This window comes from Parasteatoda tepidariorum, chromosome 8 (genome assembly GCF_043381705.1).
Source record: "Parasteatoda tepidariorum isolate YZ-2023 chromosome 8, CAS_Ptep_4.0, whole genome shotgun sequence".
Lineage (NCBI taxonomy): Eukaryota > Metazoa > Arthropoda > Arachnida > Araneae > Theridiidae > Parasteatoda > Parasteatoda tepidariorum.
In genome coordinates, this window is record NC_092211.1 from 3,067,985 (window position 1) to 3,086,658 (window position 18,674).

Sequence of the window (18,674 nt, forward strand, 5' to 3'; positions counted from 1 at the left end):
AACATGTTTTATTAAAGTGTGACAAGGTTATTTAGAAACAAAAAAAATCTAAATAATTGCTGTTAGTAGTTCCGCTGAGCCTAAATTGTATCTAAATTGACTTCAATCTACGTAATTTTAATAGATAAAGATTCAAAAGTTTGAACAAAAGAGTGAATAGATTCTGTTACTTGTTATTTAACAACTTTTGTACATGCCAAACTATATTTATTTTTAATTTCTTTGAAATCAAAGTATGTAAACTCTTCATAACGATTTTTAAAAAAAATAATGAATAAAATTTGATTGCTACAGAACTCCTTTTCAGTTTCAGATCTAAATTCCCCGTTTTTAACTTAGTAAATAATTCATACACATAAGTGAAGTACTTAAATTCTTAAAGAGTGCCTTAATACCCAAACTACGTGATTCCACAGTTCTTATCTCAGGATTTTCTCTAATGCACATTCTGCTTAATTTGCTTTTAGGCTTGCTTCAAAAATAAAAGCTCGCTTTGTTCTAATTTCAGAGCAAAAGATCTTGATAACATTTAAGTGCACCCACTACCCCTTTTATTCTCGCACCCCAAATAGTCTTTTACTTTTCATTTACCCCTACAAACCCCCAACAGTGAAATGTTCAACGTCAAAAACTTAATTTTTGCAAAACGAAAACAACTTGCTCGTACTTATTGCTAAAGGTTTCTCTATTAGTTCTTTAGAAACAACAATCTCGTTTTGGCTCTTAGATTCTTAATTATAATCTATGATGCACTGGAGAAAGCGCCGCCAAAAAGGAGCCAAAAATAAGAAAACTACTTTTCTTTGCGGTTTGTACCTCATAGAAAGCTGTTATGGCTCCTCATTATTCAATTATGAGTTTTAAGAGGGTGGCTAATGTAGCCAATTAACGCCGCTTTGGCGAAGAGATCTGATCTGATCTAACTGATAAGTAATGTTGCGTGTCAAGACTTCCTGATGACTTTTATTTTCCCCAGATGGGTTACGAGGGACTTGGAGAGATTGCTGTTGCAATTTCTTTTGCAATGTTTGTTTCTGTTGCAAGTGTTCAAATAAATTATAACGAAGGTTTTGAGAAAATTGAATTTGTTGGGTAATAATTGTTTTCTTTATTTTTAATGAAATGTATATGGGGAATTATAACTTCTTAATTTTTTTTAAAGCAATCAAAATAAAGTTAATCGTTAAAATGTCAAAAATAGTATAGTTGAAATTTGAATGTGTATTAAGCATTTTATTTTTAAATAAATAAATAAATGAATAAATGGAATAGCAAAAGATTAACCATCAATTAACTTACGACAAACAATATAAATTAAGCAAAATAAAAATAATAAATGAAACAACATTCATCAATCAATTTTTATCAGGAGTTTTATTTTTAGTTTGAAATAAATAAATAAACGAAATAGTATTCGACATATTAGTTTAAGATTAGTCGCATAAATCATGCAGAATAGAAACAACAAGTAAAATAAATTATAAATTACATTTTTCATCACGTGGTTTATTCATACTTTTCAAAGAAGTATACAAATAAATTAATAAAATATCATGAAAATCATTAGCTGGAATAAGATAAATAGTAAAATAAATTAATGTAATAAAATACAGTAAAGTAAACTAAGCAAAATGACAATGAAAAATTAAATTTTTATGTATTACTTTTATAAGACACTTAAATTTCATTTTTTTAAATGATTAAATAAATAAATAATTAATTAAATAAAAAATTAAATAGATAAATAAATTATTAAATAAAAATAAATGAATAATTAATTAAATAAACGAATAAAATAAGATAAAATATATAAATTAGTTTCATATATTTATGCATCATGAAAAAATTAAATTATTATAAAGTTATTCTACAATACATTTCGTTTACCAATATTTAGACATTATCAATCACAATTTAGATATTACCAATGCTACAATAAAATGTATTTGCTGTTGTGAATTGGCATTGAATATGAAGAAGATTATGAAGATTATGAAGAAATAATTTTCGTAATAAAGCAATATTTAGTTCCTTAATTAATTTAGTAACTAAAAATTAAGACTTACCAATTTCTTTATTCACATAACCACAATCTTGAACCTTTTATATTTTTATTTGTAATTATTAATTTAAATAAAACAATGAATGAAACCACAAGTTTTAATCGCTTCCTGAGAGCTAAAATATGATTTATTGCCATTTTATCATAAAATAGAATTTATCACAAATTTCAACCAATTTTCGATTAATCTGAGTGATCAAATTTAATGTTTCTTATGCGTTTATATCTTATGTGTTTGATACATTGATAGCTGACTAGGTATCAGATACACAAAAGTATATCTTATGTGTTACATAAACATTGAATTACGTGTATGTGTATTTATGAAACCAAATATATACTTTGGTGTACCTTGTGTACTAGTTACACGTTAAAGACGTATGACATTATGTATCTGTATATTTACTTCTTCTTCTTCTTCATTAGCTCGTCAGTCCATTGAAGGCCTTAGCATTATCTATAACTTTTTTTCTAGGCTAGTCTTCATGCTAGTGTTCTAAAGTTTCTTCCCTACACTATCAGTCGATTTTTTCTGTAAGCTCTCAAATTCACTCTGCTTTTTCTTCGAGTGCCTGGTATTCTTATTTTAGTATGTGTGAGTTGATTCAATACCTAATAGAAGATTGAAGATATCAGCACGGATTACATATTTTGACGTATTAACAAAGAAAATTTAATAAAAGGTAGCAAAGAAGAAATAAAACTGAAGAAGATACTTTGTAAAACCGAAACTAATAAATGTTAATTTTTGTGCCATTATTTGTGTTTTATTCACGTTGCTTTAATTATACGCACCACAAACTAAACCCTACCTTCATTTGAACTGTATAATGTATTTTTTAAATGGAGTTAAACCATCCATCAAATGACAGATACACATTTTTTCAAAAACATTTTTTGAAGAATCTAAAATTTCAGATTTTGACGTACTAACAAAGAAAATTTAATAAAAAGAAAGAAAAGAAAATTAAACAAGATAATAATAAAAAAATAAAAAAAATGGCCAAAAGAAAGTGAGGAAAAAAAAGGGTTTTCCATCTGGAAATGATTGCTCTGGAGCCAAGTCTCATCAATCTTTGAGGGATGATCTTCACAAAGTCTTACTGCTTATTAGTTACAGATCTATCTTTCCGCTTTCAAGCACACCCCCTCCCTATGCTTCCTAATAGAATATTTTAAAAGCGGTTTGTTTTTAATACTTTTTTTTTCTCTTTCCAGAGTTTGTTTCGATTTTCCATTTCTCTCCGCACTCGATGAAGTGTGAATATTTGGGATAAGGAAAAAAGATAAATTAGGGCAGTCTTGAAAAACGTCATAATTTTTTTCCTTCTCTCTATGGATTTGCAATATATTTTCGTTGTATTTATGTCCGACGTAATGAGTCGCTTGTTAATTATGCGTATTTTTTAATCAGTGGTAATGAAAATAGATAAACATAGATAATAATTATCGAATTACTCATTTCTCAAAGATCAATTAGTTAGAATTTTTTTACTTTTGAAACACGTTTTGTGATTTAGGGTCAACACTACTCCGTGTCTTGGGGTATTGGGTCCCCACGTGTCTTGGGTCCCCACTCAAGAAGCTGCATCTTTGATGGATGAGATGAGGAATTAAGGAGGGCTGATGAACTTAGGGTTGAACACCCCTTCGTTTTTACGTACTTATTTATTTTATTACTTTATTTACGTACTTACTTATTTAAAAAACTTGTTTATTTATTCATTCATTGTGTCTCTTGATTATTGGTATTGAGTAAGGGAAGGTAAGAAACATCAAAAGGATTCAGAATTGCAAAGCGACCCGTGGTCAGTCTAGAAAAAGTAGTTGTTTTTTTTCTTTTTTTTTGTATGTACACGAAACAAAGAGTAACAAGACTGAGATGATCTGAAATATTTATTAGTTAATGATGTTCCATGGGCTGTGGTTTGATGGCACAAAAGATATTCTACCATTGATTACAACGTCCACTTAGTCAAATATACTTGGAGCTTGTTGGATATCGGCAGCAGCACATGCGATTCTGGCCAGAAAACTATAAGAATTAGAAACTTGAAAGTACGAAGGTGTATAGAAAGATATACAGGAATTACAATGAAATAAAAAAAAATTATCTTTCGATAGTTAGTTCTAGAATCATTAATTGTTAAACTTATAGAAAAAAAGTACATTCGGGTTGCTCTACAGGCCACAGGAATGCAGCTACAGAGTTGAAATATGACGCGCTGAAAGGACCATATTCGTTTATGATATTTTCACAGGTTTTTTTTTCTACCGAAATTCTATTTTGTTCGAACGTTATTGCAGTTTTTAAGTGTTTTTAAGTTTTTTCTTTAAATACTAATAATTTTTTACCGATTGTTGAGGAAAAATGTATCACTCTCGCCATTTTGATATTATAAACTCGCGCTTGACTTGATGTCAAAAGAAAAGAGGTTATAATTTCAGGCTATAATGTTATCGTTAAATACTTTACATTTTATTTTATAACCGACGTTGAACATCCGATCTTATTGTGAGTTTAAGTCTATCAATGTTGAAACTCCGTAGCTTATTGTAATTTTGAACCCAATCCAGAAGACTATGGAATTCCTGGATCAAGCATTGAAAGGATTTTACCTTCGTGGAGGATTTTTTGATGGAACTAACTCGCATTTGCGTTGCACGGTGAGGAAAACCACGAATCCACTCATGATTAGCCCGGCGACGAAGGGACTCTAACCCATGATCCGTCTACCACTGAGGATATTTTACATGAACACTGTGGTCGGTGAAAACTGTATCGAGATCACCTCATTGGGAAGCTTGTGCTCTATCCCCTGAGCCACCACTGCTCTATTGTTAAATATTGCTAACGGTTAAAATTATTTCTCATTTATTACTTCATACTGTGTCACGCATTCTATGTTTTCTACACATTTTTTTCAAACACAGTTTGTTATTTTTCAAATTTAAGTACCTTTTTACTTCATTGCGTTTTACATATAAATAAAATGTGCTTACATAAAATTATAACTATGATATAGTTTATAAACAAAATTATCTTTTTTTTAATCGATTTTTAATGAAAAAAATTATGAAAATTGAAGTATGGAGGTTGGTAAGCTGAGCGATCATTGGGTTCTTATAGCTTCCTATATAAAAGTTCCTATATAATATATTATGTGATAATTGCATTAAAAATATATAAAACATTAACAATTCCTTTTAATCAACTTCAAATTAAAACGCAAATAGTAATTATTTAAAAAATATATAATTATTTTCGAATAATTATTTAATTAAATTCAATTTTCAAAGGTCTGAATGGAATCGTACTAGTTAATAATGCGCTTTTTTATGCCGGGGCTTTTATTTCCAGTGCTTTTTTTCAGTGCTTCTTTTTTTATGGTGCTTTTTATACGTGATTCTTGAAAAACACTCCATTAGTGTCGTAGCAACATTTTAAAAAGAAGAAAATTCTAGTCTCTACTCTTGCTCATAGAGGGGGAAAAAATCGTTGAATCTATTCACGAACTGTCAATTGAGTTATAAAAATTAATTTAAATTTAAAGCAAAAAAGAAAAACATTCGTATTGAAATTATAATAAAAGTAATTGATTTCTTATTTTTTAATTAGCTTCGAAAATTTCCCGGAAAAGCCATTAATCCTTCAGAAATTGACTTGTCAAATCTATATCAATTGTTTCATTCGATGATTGCTTTTATTCTGTAGGCTTCCTTAAATGATTTGATGATGATTTTTGTACGAGGAAGTCTATAATATTTGGCATTGAGTGATTTGGCTGCTATTGTATTCCAACTTGAATAAATGATTTTTGATTGTGAAGCAAATGACTTGTAAACTTTTATTGTTAACTTTTCATCGAATAAATAGTTCTTGGAATATATTTCGGAACTTCAAAGTGGGAAAAATGAGAAGTTTACAGTTTAATATTCACTATTAAGATCCTTTCTTTCTTTCATAGATGTCTCGAATTTTTGGTAAAATTTTTAATAATCGTTTTCTCAATTTTTCTTTCATTCTGTATTTGCAAAATTTTGATTAGAGAGCATCATTTACCAATACAATATATATATATATATATTTTTTTAAAAAAAAAGAAATATATTTAACTGAAAGTAAAGGATGCAATTCATTACATAAGTAAAATTTGCGGTTGGATTTTTTTTAAGAGCATTTACGTAATTTTTCTTCAAAAAATAAAAAAAGATTACTAATTAAAAAACTGAATGAAATAATATCAAGCGTCGATCAAAAATGCTAAATCGCGCTGTGATCGAAAATTACTCTAAGAGTAATAAATAATTAATGCAGACGGTGTCAGGCCAAAAACTGTTACTAAGTGTTATTTTGTGACGAATCAAATCGTAAGCATCGGTCAGAAACTGTTCTAAGGGTTAATATTTGACCAGTAAAGAGAATTTATTTAAAACTGATGAATAAAGACGTTGATTAGAAATTGTTCTAAGCGTTAATATCTGACCTTTAGAGTGTTGGTCAGATATTGTGGTTGGTTGGTTCTAACGCCACTTGCCACACGGGCAAGCCTGCTTGGTGAAACCGAACAAATTTAAGGCAGAGTCTGCGATTCTTGTTTTTCAGTGGCGCCATCTATGGCCAAGAATTCGACTTCTGTCACATCATACGTCACACCTTTTTATAAGGCGGATCCATTCATACATCCATTCATTCATCCACAGATCGTAATTTTGACCTGATTCAGAGAACAATCGATCTCCAATCCAGTACCCCCAGAGGGTTTGATTTGTTATGGGAACATGGAGGACTTTGCGACTCGACAGAATTTTAACGTGCATCAGACACCAACTACACCAACCGGCGGGGTTCGAACCCACAAACTCTCGGACATGGGCCCAGCGCCCTACCGACCAGGCTATCCCGGTCTATGGTCAGATACTGTTCTAAGGATTAATATTTTACTAAAAAGAGTTGATTAGAAACTGATTGATAAAGACTTAAATTAGAAACTGTTCTGAGTGTTAATATCTCAGTAATGAAAAGAGCTAATAAGAAACATATTATTATAGTCGTCGATTAGAAACAGTTCTGAGTCTTAATTTTCTCATGAACAGGAGATAAAGAATATTCTTTTGCTTACAAAATGCTATAATCTGTGTTGAAATAATTCCTTTTTTTTTCCAATGCCAGGCACTGAATTTGAATCTTTGCCTATACTATGCCAGAATTGTTGCTCATTTCGCGTTACCCAGTGGGCACCTGTGAACCAAAGTCACGGAGGCGAGCAACATTGCCTACATGAAATAATTACTTGGAACTGTTGTTTCTTCTGTTACATGGGTTAAGGATACAATTAAGGATACAGTTAGGGATGAGTGTTATGACTCATCCTTAATTGTATCCTTAATTTGGCTTGTCCTCAACTGTATATTTGCAATTGGGTATATCATCAATTGTATACCTGTAATCTGGTACATAGTTGGAAACAGTTATTCCAGCTGTTAGAAAAGTAATACTAAGTAATAAAGATAATAATAATGATAACGAATAAATATTTCTTTAGCATTCAGTTTCTAAAGTTACAAAATAAAATAATTGTTAGAATAAAACGCCTCATAAGTGAATGTTATAGCTCAAACTCAATCGCTCAGGTGTCTAGAGATATTTATTTTAGTTTTATGCAAAGTGAATAATAATAATAGTAATAAAGAAATAAAATAAATGTTCAAATGAAATTCTTTATAAATTTTACACTTTTCTAGTTATACATATTTTCTATAACCGTCGTTGAACAGCAGACACAATTTTTGGGTTTACAACTTCTAATGTTCAACTCCGTAGCCTTGTAATTTTGAACTCAATCCAGAAGACAAGGAAGTTCTTGGATCAAGTATTGGGAGAAATTTTGCCTTCGTGGAGGACATTTTGATGGAACTAACCCGCACTTGCGTTACATGCAGAGGAAGACCACGAGATACTTCCACGGTTAGCCTGATGGCAAGAGCACTCTAACCCAAGCTTCGTCTACCTCTGAGAAATATTTCACGTCAGGACTGTGGTCGGTGCAAGCCGGATGCGGAATTCGTATCAACCAGCCATCGCCGGGATCGAACCCCGGTTCACCTCAATGGAAGGCGAACGCTCTATACCCTGAGCCATCATGGCTCTAGTTATACATATAGGGTGTTTCGTAATAACTGCCCTTAATGCATTTTCCTTAAAATTCATGACAAAGTGAAGCAGAAACGTATTGATAGCAAGAGTCGCAAATTAAAATTCGAGGGAAAAAAACGCCATCGAAATCTGACAGACAAAATCTCGTGTCAATCTGGTGTCAATCCGAAATCTGGTGTCAAAAGGACAAAAGGTTGAGGACAAAAGATGTCAAAATGACAAAAGGTTGAGGACAAAAGGTGTCAAAAACACTAAAACTGGTCCACCGGACCTAACTAGTTACCGGAGGAAACAGAGAAGAGCTCCATGACGATTATTAATAGAAACATGTTTAAGTTTCAACCGGCAATCAAACAGGTTTTTATATTTTGGCGCATACGCCTTTCTCAGTTAGGGTTTTTAAAGTATCGATAGTGGTTTAATTTATTTCTCTCCAAAATATTAATTTGTGAGATCAATTGGTATACCTTTTTTTTCACAACTCTAATTATACGTATTGAGGATTATTAGGGAATATCCTCTACACTGGGTGTTCCGTATAGATTTCCCTTAATATGCATTAGAATCCATATCAAAAATAAGAACATAAATAAACACATGAGGGTTGAAAATTAATATTTAACCGAAAAAAGAAAGAACACTGTCGAAATCACAGTACAGGAAGGAGCATATAACACACAACAATACAGTACAGATTTATACAGAGGAAACAGAGAGAAGTTGAAACACGATTACTAGAAACACCTTAATATTCAACATCTAATTAAACCTGTTTTGATGTTTAGTACATCTCATTTTCTCAACCGTAATTGGTAAAATTTCGAAGGCATTTTTTTTTTTTTTTACTTGCTTAAAATTAATATGTGACCTCCATGACTTTTTGTTTCAATTTTTGATAAGGATTTTAAGAATATCTAATAAGAGCGGTCTTAATAGAACACCTTATATATTGTATTATATTCGGCCTGCTTCCGAAGTGGTTAAATTGTATAGTTAAATTTCAATAGGTAGTAATTATGATGTATTAATTCTATCAATACTTAATGATTATGAAATATTTATACTTACTGAAAGTATAAAACATTGTTCTAAATTTTATTTACGAGTGTCTATTACTCTCTGTGGTCGTAAGCTTCCGATTTATACCAGATTACCATGGTTGGATTACAAATTACTCCCATGAGAAAAGTGTGAGAATTTGCGGGCACATCCGGCTTTTATAATGATGAGAAAAGGTCTTAAAAAAGAGCTGTAAAAGAAAGAACAGGTACCTGCGATAAACTCGCCAATAACGACATATTCCAAACGCCAAATATGATCGCCAGCTTGGAAGAAGCTTGATATATTGGCCAACATTTTATTGTCTACAATTCGCTCGCTACGTCGGCTCGCAAAAGCGTGAAGCAGATACTTTTTCAGGCCTTTACCATTTATTTTACACCTTTATTTCTTTTCTTTTTTCTCATCCTTCCCTTTTACGGTACTTCTATTTCGATCCTATTTTATAGGAATCCTGTCAAAAGTGCTTTATTACCACAAGATTAAACTGCTCGGCATTTATTTTCTAACAGAATAAGGTTATAATCATGCCGCTGTGGTTTTTTTCCCCCTTTTATATTTTTCCCTTTTTTTCCCTATCCCGTTTTACTACTCTTATCGTTTCATTTTTTTCCCGTCCTCCCAACGTATATTTCAGTGGTCGTAAATCTTATGGCCAGAAGTTTTGTATGGAAGGCCGCACACGGAGTACATTAATAACTGCTTTTTATCGCATTAATATTCCTTGTCAGGAGTAATAGTGTATTTGCGTGCCTTGTTTTGAGACTTGTGGCCTTTGTTGAAAATAAGCATTTAACAGATACAATTACTACTTTTTCGAGTGGGGCTATCTCTGCTGCCCATAACGTTGGACTTGCTTTAAAATGAGAGCTAGATAAGTCTTAAAAATAAATGTTACACAGTTTTTTTTTTATGGATTGTGATGCAGACAACGATTGCACCAACAAAAACCAGGAGCTGTTTTCGCTATTTGCTTAATTGTTCTTGGAATAAAAATTTTGAAATAAGTTTGCTTACATTGTGCCAGTATGGCAACTTCTATGCTTAAAATAAAGTTTATTTCTTAGATGATCCAAGAGGCATTTATTTTATTTCTACTGTGTGAAAAATGTTTAAAACACCAAATTAATTTTCTATTTTTTTAAAATGAATTAATAGGATTTTTAAATAGAGAACGTGCACAGAGAACATTATTTCTGCTTTTTATCGCATTGATATTCTTTTTTCATTAGATAGCCGTACTTGAGAGCCTTGCTTTAAGACTTTGTGGTCTTAGATGAAAAAAAAAGAAAGCATTTAATAGATATAAATAATGCTTTTTATGTAGGCTATTTGATGCCCACCTCATTGGACTTGCTTAAAAGATAGTGAATAAACAACTCTCAGAAATGGTACCTGTTAATTCACTAATTTATCTAAATTACTGAAAATTTTAAAAGTTCATCTGTAAACAAGAATAAAGACAAGGCATCAGAAAACTTTTGAAATTCTAGTTATGTGATATCAGTTCCACAAGTCACATTTATTTTAGTCTTGTTTACTTAACACAATGAATCAAAATAAATAAAACTGTGAAACAGTTCTTTTTTTCCCATTTGAATGAAATTTTATAACACGTTGAATGCCATAGGGGTCACCGGTGACCGGCACTGAGTTTGTTCGTAGCTCCACGAGGTTCACCGGTGACCTGCGAAACCAAGATTATTTAATAGATTTATATCCACCACTATTTCCAACCAATTCGTAGGCTTATGTAATTCACCCCTTTTTTCAGATATGTCATGCTGAACCTTTTAAAAAACTAGCAAAATCTGTCTAATATTTGCAAATTTAGTTTGTAGTTATTTACCGTGGTCAGACGGGCAAACCATGTAAAATTAGCGTGGCATCCAATGTGTTAACAGAACTTCGATACTTTAGTATGACCAATCGGTCTCTCACTCCAAGTTACATTTCTTTTGAAAGTGACATTTTCAGTCTATTTTTTTTTTGTCGAAATTTACAAGCTTCAAAACATTATCTATATAACATGAGGGGGTGCATAAATGTTGCGATGAACTTCTAAAAGAGTTACTATACATCTTTATGATTAAAACTTCACGAAAACCCTTGCCCAGAAATGTGGTCACATGCCAATAGGGGTGCTACCATATTATGAGCTGCTTCTTCGTGTGGTTCTGAACACGTCATAACAGGGAAGTGTCCCTAGCAGCATATGAAGATATTTCCGTGCATAGGTATTTAAGCAATTTTAATCCTAAAGATGTGTCCTTAGTTCTCTAGAAGTTTGTCGATCCCAAAAATTCCAGTTAAAAAATTCCTAATCCTGTAACCTTAGGAGCAAAACTTATTTTAGATATGAAATTCTTACACCCGAAATAGACAAGATCATACAGTATCATAGCATTCATATAAATGAAACAAAAAACGTGTTCCCTAGTGTAATTATTAAGAGAAAGTGGTTGGTTTTTAATTAAATAGAGCCGAAAGTTAGTTATAATCACTGATGACATCTTTTAAATAATTGAAAAATGGAGAAAAAATAAAATAAAATGCTAATTATAACAAAAAAATTTCTTTTTTCTTTCAACCCTCTCAGACAGTTCAATTAAAAATTTTGTATAATTTTTAGAAAACTTTGCCCTTTGTCCACATTTCTGATAACAAACGGGTACAGAAACTTTCCCTTTGTTTGGATATAGAAAACAAATTTGAAGCATTTCGAAGATACTTTTCGGATAATACAAACGCTTACTTTTATCTGAAAATACATGCTCACAAGGAATTGCATTTAAAGTACAAAATTTGACGCTCCAACAAAAGTTAGTGACGCAGGAAATGAATGTTGTAACACCAAAAGTGAAAAAAGCGAACGCGAAACAAAGAATCCAAAATGAACCCAAATGATGGTCTCGCAGTTCGTAAATGTTGTGTAAAAACATAAGATTCTTGTGTTGTCTGTGGTTGTCACTTGCGGAAAAGAGAAGAACACCCACGCAACAAACACCGGAAATTCTTTTGAATTGAACTCAGGTGGTACAAGAAGTCTATTCAAAGCTAAAAATGTTCGAAAAACAAAGAATCTTCTAGATTATTCCTTCCTCAACAAGGAATTTATGGAAAATTCAACGATACCTTTTTCAGTTTTCAAATAAATTTCTCGTTTCAGGTTTCCTTTCATTCTTTTTTTCTTTTTCTTTATTTCTTTTATTTATTTATTTTTATAAGTAAACGTAAACAAAAAGTGGAAAAAAATTGAGGTGTTATCGCATGTAGTGAGATAGAAGATTTCTGTATTACATTTAATTAAAGGGGCCTAGAAATGACACAAAATTATGACTAAAAAACATCCCTCCTCGAAAGGGTTTTTCTTTTTTTCTTTCTTCCATTCTTTTTCTTTTCTGTTTTTTTTTTCCTTTGCCCCTACACAAAAACAAAATATTAAAAATAGAACAAAAATGTGTGTTAAAAAGTTTCCCAAAATTTTTTTGATCACCGAATATTTAATAAGAAAACGTAGGCCATCTTGTTTTTAAAATTTTCGAATAAAGCAAAAAGTCTATAAATAAAAGGGGTTTTAAAATAAATAGTTTTCAAACATTTACCCGAAGTTTGTAGGCTGCTAATGATAATTTTCCTTATCGCACTGAAATATAAATTTACATGTTTTCCAACTTGTTTTTTTTTTATTGAAAAGGTAAAATATGGATGAAGAAAATCAGTGGCAAGAAGAAAATTTCGAATTCGTTTCGTATTTACACACTTTTCTTCTCATTTCCTTTATATAGTTAGGTATTTAAAAAAATTATCACCAGAAATATTATCAAATTTCAAGTATACTAAAAACATGAAAGAAAAGTTAACAAATAACTAACACAGAACAATTATAATTTAAAATAAAGTAAAAAAAAAATTAACAAAGGCTCTGAACATAGTTTTTAAATTAGCCATAAATTACAAAAGAGAAGAGAAAAAGCTACACACTATAGTATCTTATATTAGTTTATTTCTTGCTTTTATTTTTTCTTATTTTTTCCCTTCCATCCATTCTAAGGGAAAAAATTACTTTACGAAGGAAAAATAAAATATTAGAATTTAAAAAAAAAAAAGAAAATTAAATATTAAAAGTTGATATTCTAAATTAGAAGTATGCATTATAAAGCTTTGAATATTAAAAACTATTAGTAATTTTAATTGTTGTCAAAATTATAAATTATAAGATTAGTACGTAATTTTAACTCTTTTGTATGCCTCTTCATGCTGGCTCTTTCTTCTATCTCTAAAACTGTCTGTGTTTAGGGTCTTAAATTCGGATAATGGGTGTGAGCCCAAAAACATAAAATTTTTTACCCTGACTTTAAAAAATATTAAAAGTTTAACGTCATATGTGTGAGAGGGACGTACGAAAAACGAATTTTCTCATACGAATTTAACATACAAAGATAATGTTACAAATTGAACTGTAGACAACTCTTTTCTTTTCTCTCTCTTTTTAATATTCATAAGATAATATCAGTGATGTTTGCTAGCTCAGAACTCTGTATGATCAAGACCGAATTTTATAGCACGTTCTTTAATAATTACTAATCTTTATGCGATTCTATCAGGAAAGGATAGGCAAAAACAACGGGGTTTGGGGGGGGGGAGCATCACCGAATTAGACTTCGAAAACAATCTGAATCTACATATTTATTTTCCTTACAGTTACAATTTTGAAACATGTTTCAAAGAAAATAAATAATGCGAGATCAACGTTAACAGAAGCAATAAAAATTAAATTCTGAATTAAAATGCAATTTTAATGAAAAAAAAAAAGTCTTATTTCGGTCAATTTCGACTTACTATCATGAACTAGCCACGAGCAGTTAGCATCATGTCAAATATGATACTGAATGAAGTTATCTTTATTATGATGAGTTGAATTTCTGAAAACGTGTTTTATTAATATAATAACGGAAAGTCCAGGGGAAGGGCAACAAATAATAATAAATAAAAACAAATTTGGATGTATATTCGCTTTTGTAAATGTTTTGATATAAGGCTTTCAGTTTTGTACATTATTGTGTAGTGTTGATTATTGCCGATTTATTGATAATTTATTACTTTTTATATTTTGTATAAAGACCGGGTTTTCATCTAGTGTTACTAAAAATGGGGTTTTTATAACAGGAACTTTAATACCTTAATTTTCACTTTAAAACAGTTACTAAGAATTATTGTACTTTTTTCTATTTTTATTTAATTTACATCCCAAAAATGAATTTGGATGCACATTAGCTTTTGTAAATATTTTGATATACGGTTTTCAGTTTTGTACATTATTGTGTAGTGTTGATTATTGCCGATTTATTGATTATATATCACTTTTTATATTTTGTATGAAGAACAGGTTTTCATTTAGTATTATTAAAAATGATGTTTTTCTTAATAGGAACTTCAATACCTTAGTTTTTACTTTAAAACTTTTGTACTTTTTTCTATTTTTATTTAATTCATCCAAAAATACTGAAATTACCTTATAATTAGTGCAATGCATAAAAATAAACCTTATAGAAATCACAGTTATCTAAATAAAACCATTCATAATTTATTTTCTTATTAAATAAGCTTGCTTATCATTACACAATATAATATTCTAAAACGAGTGTGTAAATAATAACCTGCAATAAAACGCTCAATGAATTATGCAGCCACCCAACCGTGTTGTTATAATGGAACAAAAGCTCATAAACTAAATACTGAAGGAAAAAGAATGTAGAACGATCATTATGTTTTCACCAAACAATAAAAACGGGTGCAATTATTTTTTATTTTATTTAATTCGAATCATCATTTTTGCTACATACCTGGCTTCGAGGTTATTAACACTTATTCATAAGCATCAGCTGATTTTCTGATATAAGGTTCTGTGTTTAAAATAATTAATAGCATCTAAATGATTGTCTGATTTTAATGGCTACCGACAAGATATGTAATACAATGAAGAAATAAAAATTAACAAACACTTATTTAAATAATAAATGGTATTTTGCATGATAAAGATGTTGTGTAAGGTTTTTATAACAATCATATCCATTTTATTAATGCTATAAGGTTTTTGTTAAAAGCATTTTATTAATGTTTTAACCCAGAAACAGGGCAATAAAGTTCCTCTTTGTTTTGTATAATTTAAATGATCAGCACATCTTAATGTTTTTATTGCAGTCATTGAAGTAATAAATAAATCAACAGCCCAGTTTGAAGCTTAAATGCTATCTAACTTTATAAATAGAGTAAAAATCATCGAAATGCAATATTTGTAGTCAAAGAGCTAATCATAATATTACGTCTCATTTATGTAAAAATACTAGCTAATGGTTTGGCAACTAATTTCATTAGTTTTTTTTTCTTCCAATTTTTACACATTGTACACGTCATTAACTGTTTTAGACAGAATGTTTTAGATTGTTCGAAAGAAGATGTCTTGTTGTAGCGGAGTTAATTTTTGTTAATTTTCAAGTTATAAAATTAAATTTCAAGTTGAGAAAAATGAGCATTTTTGAAACCTAATCATGAGAAATTGCAAGAGATTTGCATTTGGCGAAGATTTTCGAAAATTGCCAAGTACCTTCCTAGTGAAAATTCCTTCCTAGTCCTTTTAAATGTAATTAAAATTACTGAAATGCAATATTTAAAGATTAAAAGGGAAAAAAATCTATACCTATTACATACATAATGAAGCAAAAATAAATCCAAAAACTAAGTCTGTTAGCGAGTGGTTCAGCTCAGCTCTACAAACCCTTTCTATTACTTTTTATTGAAGGTAATGGAATATTTTTCTTGTATGAAATCTAAGTAATTTCCTGAATCATTAGACTCAACAAATTCTGGTTTAATCTAAAAACAAAAACCGAGAATTGTTTATCTTTGAATTTCATGAATTAAATTAGAGTGACTTTTTGCAAGCGCGAATGTGCGCGCAGTGTTTTAATATAGAAAATTTGGAAATTATTTGCATTGATATAAATAATTACGAACAAAATTAAACATTATTTCCAAAATTGTTAACACAATTTTTTTTTCTCCATTACATAAAAATTCAAGCACCTTTTGGCAAACATTTGTAGACAGCATGAAGCCAAAAATCTTTTTTTTCTCTCCTTTTCTTGGCGAAGAAAAATTCAGTGGTGATCTCCTTTTCGTCAGTATGGCTCTTGTATAACGAAATGAGAATAGATTGGCTGCAGTTGTTGTGTCACCATTTAAGATTTCTTTTTTTGGCCTCACAGGGGATGGTTGGAGACAAATGGTGAGCAATCATCACCTCTGACACTCGTTGGGAAAAGAGTGGAGAAAATTGATGCTCTTCTACTTCGACCTATAGGGTTGCCAAGACGCCAAATAATCTCCCAGATTACCTGGTCTCTTTTGTTATCCTTACTTGATTCTCACTTGTCAGGAGAGTATAATTTCCCAATTAATAAATTGTACTTGTAACCGTCACTGAAATGTTTGAATAAACTGTTTTCAAAATATGATATTTTAAGTTCTATAGATATTAATATGTCATTAAAATGACTCAGATTATAATAAAAAAAATAATTATTTGTGAGAATCTCACAAATTCCCACGTACAAAAAAAAAAAAAAAAAAAAAAAAAAAAAAAGGTTTTAGTCAAATTTTAATGTAGCAACCTTCTGTAGCACAAGTTTCAATGTAGCACAACCTTCTGTAGAACAAGTTTCAGTGTAGCAACCTAATGTAGCACAAGCTTCAATAAATATTTACGTAGTTTCAATTACAATTTTATAGGAGAAAATTTTGATTCATTTTACGTTTTTAACACATTTGGAGATATTGTTATTCTAAATCCTTCAAAAAAGACACGAAAAATTAAATTCCTCATTCTACTATAAAATGGAAAGCCTTTACATGATATCATCATCTTCATAGATGGCCAGACAGCCCAATGTGAGCCAATGCCTGAAGATTTCTCCATGACGACTTCCGATTTATCTTTGATCTCCAATTCTTTTCATTAATTTTTTTATGATTACACTAAATCTTTCAAAACCGATACAAAAGTAAAATTTATCATTCCAATAGAAAATTGAATATTGTTATACGATATTTTTATACTAAACCTTCTGAAACAGATACCAAAAATTTAATTTATCATTCTACTTAAAAATTCTTCATATTTTTAAGTTTTCGAAAAAAAAATTTTCTCCTAAGTTTAAAAATATTTACCGTATTTTTTAATAGTTTTTTAAAAGCATTATTTTTTCATGACTTAATTAATACAATTTAAAAACCATGCATTTATTGAAAAAGTTACTTGTAGACTCGAGTAAAGAATAAGTCAAATTGTTCTGAATTTGATGATCTATCTTTCTTATAGACAATAAGGAATATTGATCAAAGTTTTCATTTAAAATACTTTCTGAGAGTTTACGTCATGTAGTATATAAATTTTATTTACATGGTTCACGATATGTATAATCGAATTGCGAGGAATTTGGTTTCACACGTTTTTTACAAAAAAATTGAGATAATTGATCTAAATTTTTACTGAAGATACATTTGAGGAAGATCAGCGGAAGTTTGAATTAGGTGGTCAATTCAAAGGATAGTGAAAATGTGTGAAACTTGTATGATATATGATTTTTTACCTGATGCATTGAAAAACTGGTACTTTAATTAGTTATATAAAGATTCAAAAATCAATCTAAGCATATTTTAATCATACGTGCCGAATAAAAAATTCAAACATAATTAGGAATACTCTCAGTATTTGCGCATTGTTTCCTCAGAATTTAGCTCCATAATCTTCCTCATGTGATCAATATAAATTTTCGTATCCAGAATCTCATTTGTCACATTTCGTACGTAATCTATCGTTGTTGCAATAGATAGTTCTTCTGATTTAATGATTTCTCTCATTTTTGCAATACACTGGTTTGCTCCGTTTATGCATTCATCTGCTTCTGCAATAGTGGTTTCTAAGCTGGAAACATTTCGCTTTAACAGTTTATTGCAGTCTAACAGTGCTTTTATTTTCCTTTCCATGCCAGAAATATTTGTTTCTTCAGCAATAGATGAGTCGACATCAACACTGTTTTGCTTTTTGACTTTTTGGTTCGCTGGAAGTGCCGTAGTTACTGTTTTATTTAAATATTTTTGATCATCCATTGCCCACTGTTCAGTGCCATCAACATCAGAGTTGTCTTGCTTTTTGACTGCTTGGTGCTTTAGAAAAGCTGTTATTTTCATTTTCAAGTTGCTTTTCACTGTAGCCTCTGTAATATTCTTGAAGCCTTCTTGCTCACGCATTGGATGCACTTCTCTGTTTGCAATACAGGTTTTTACATCAGAGTTGTTTCTCTTTTTGGGCTCTTGGCACTTAAGAAAGGCCAT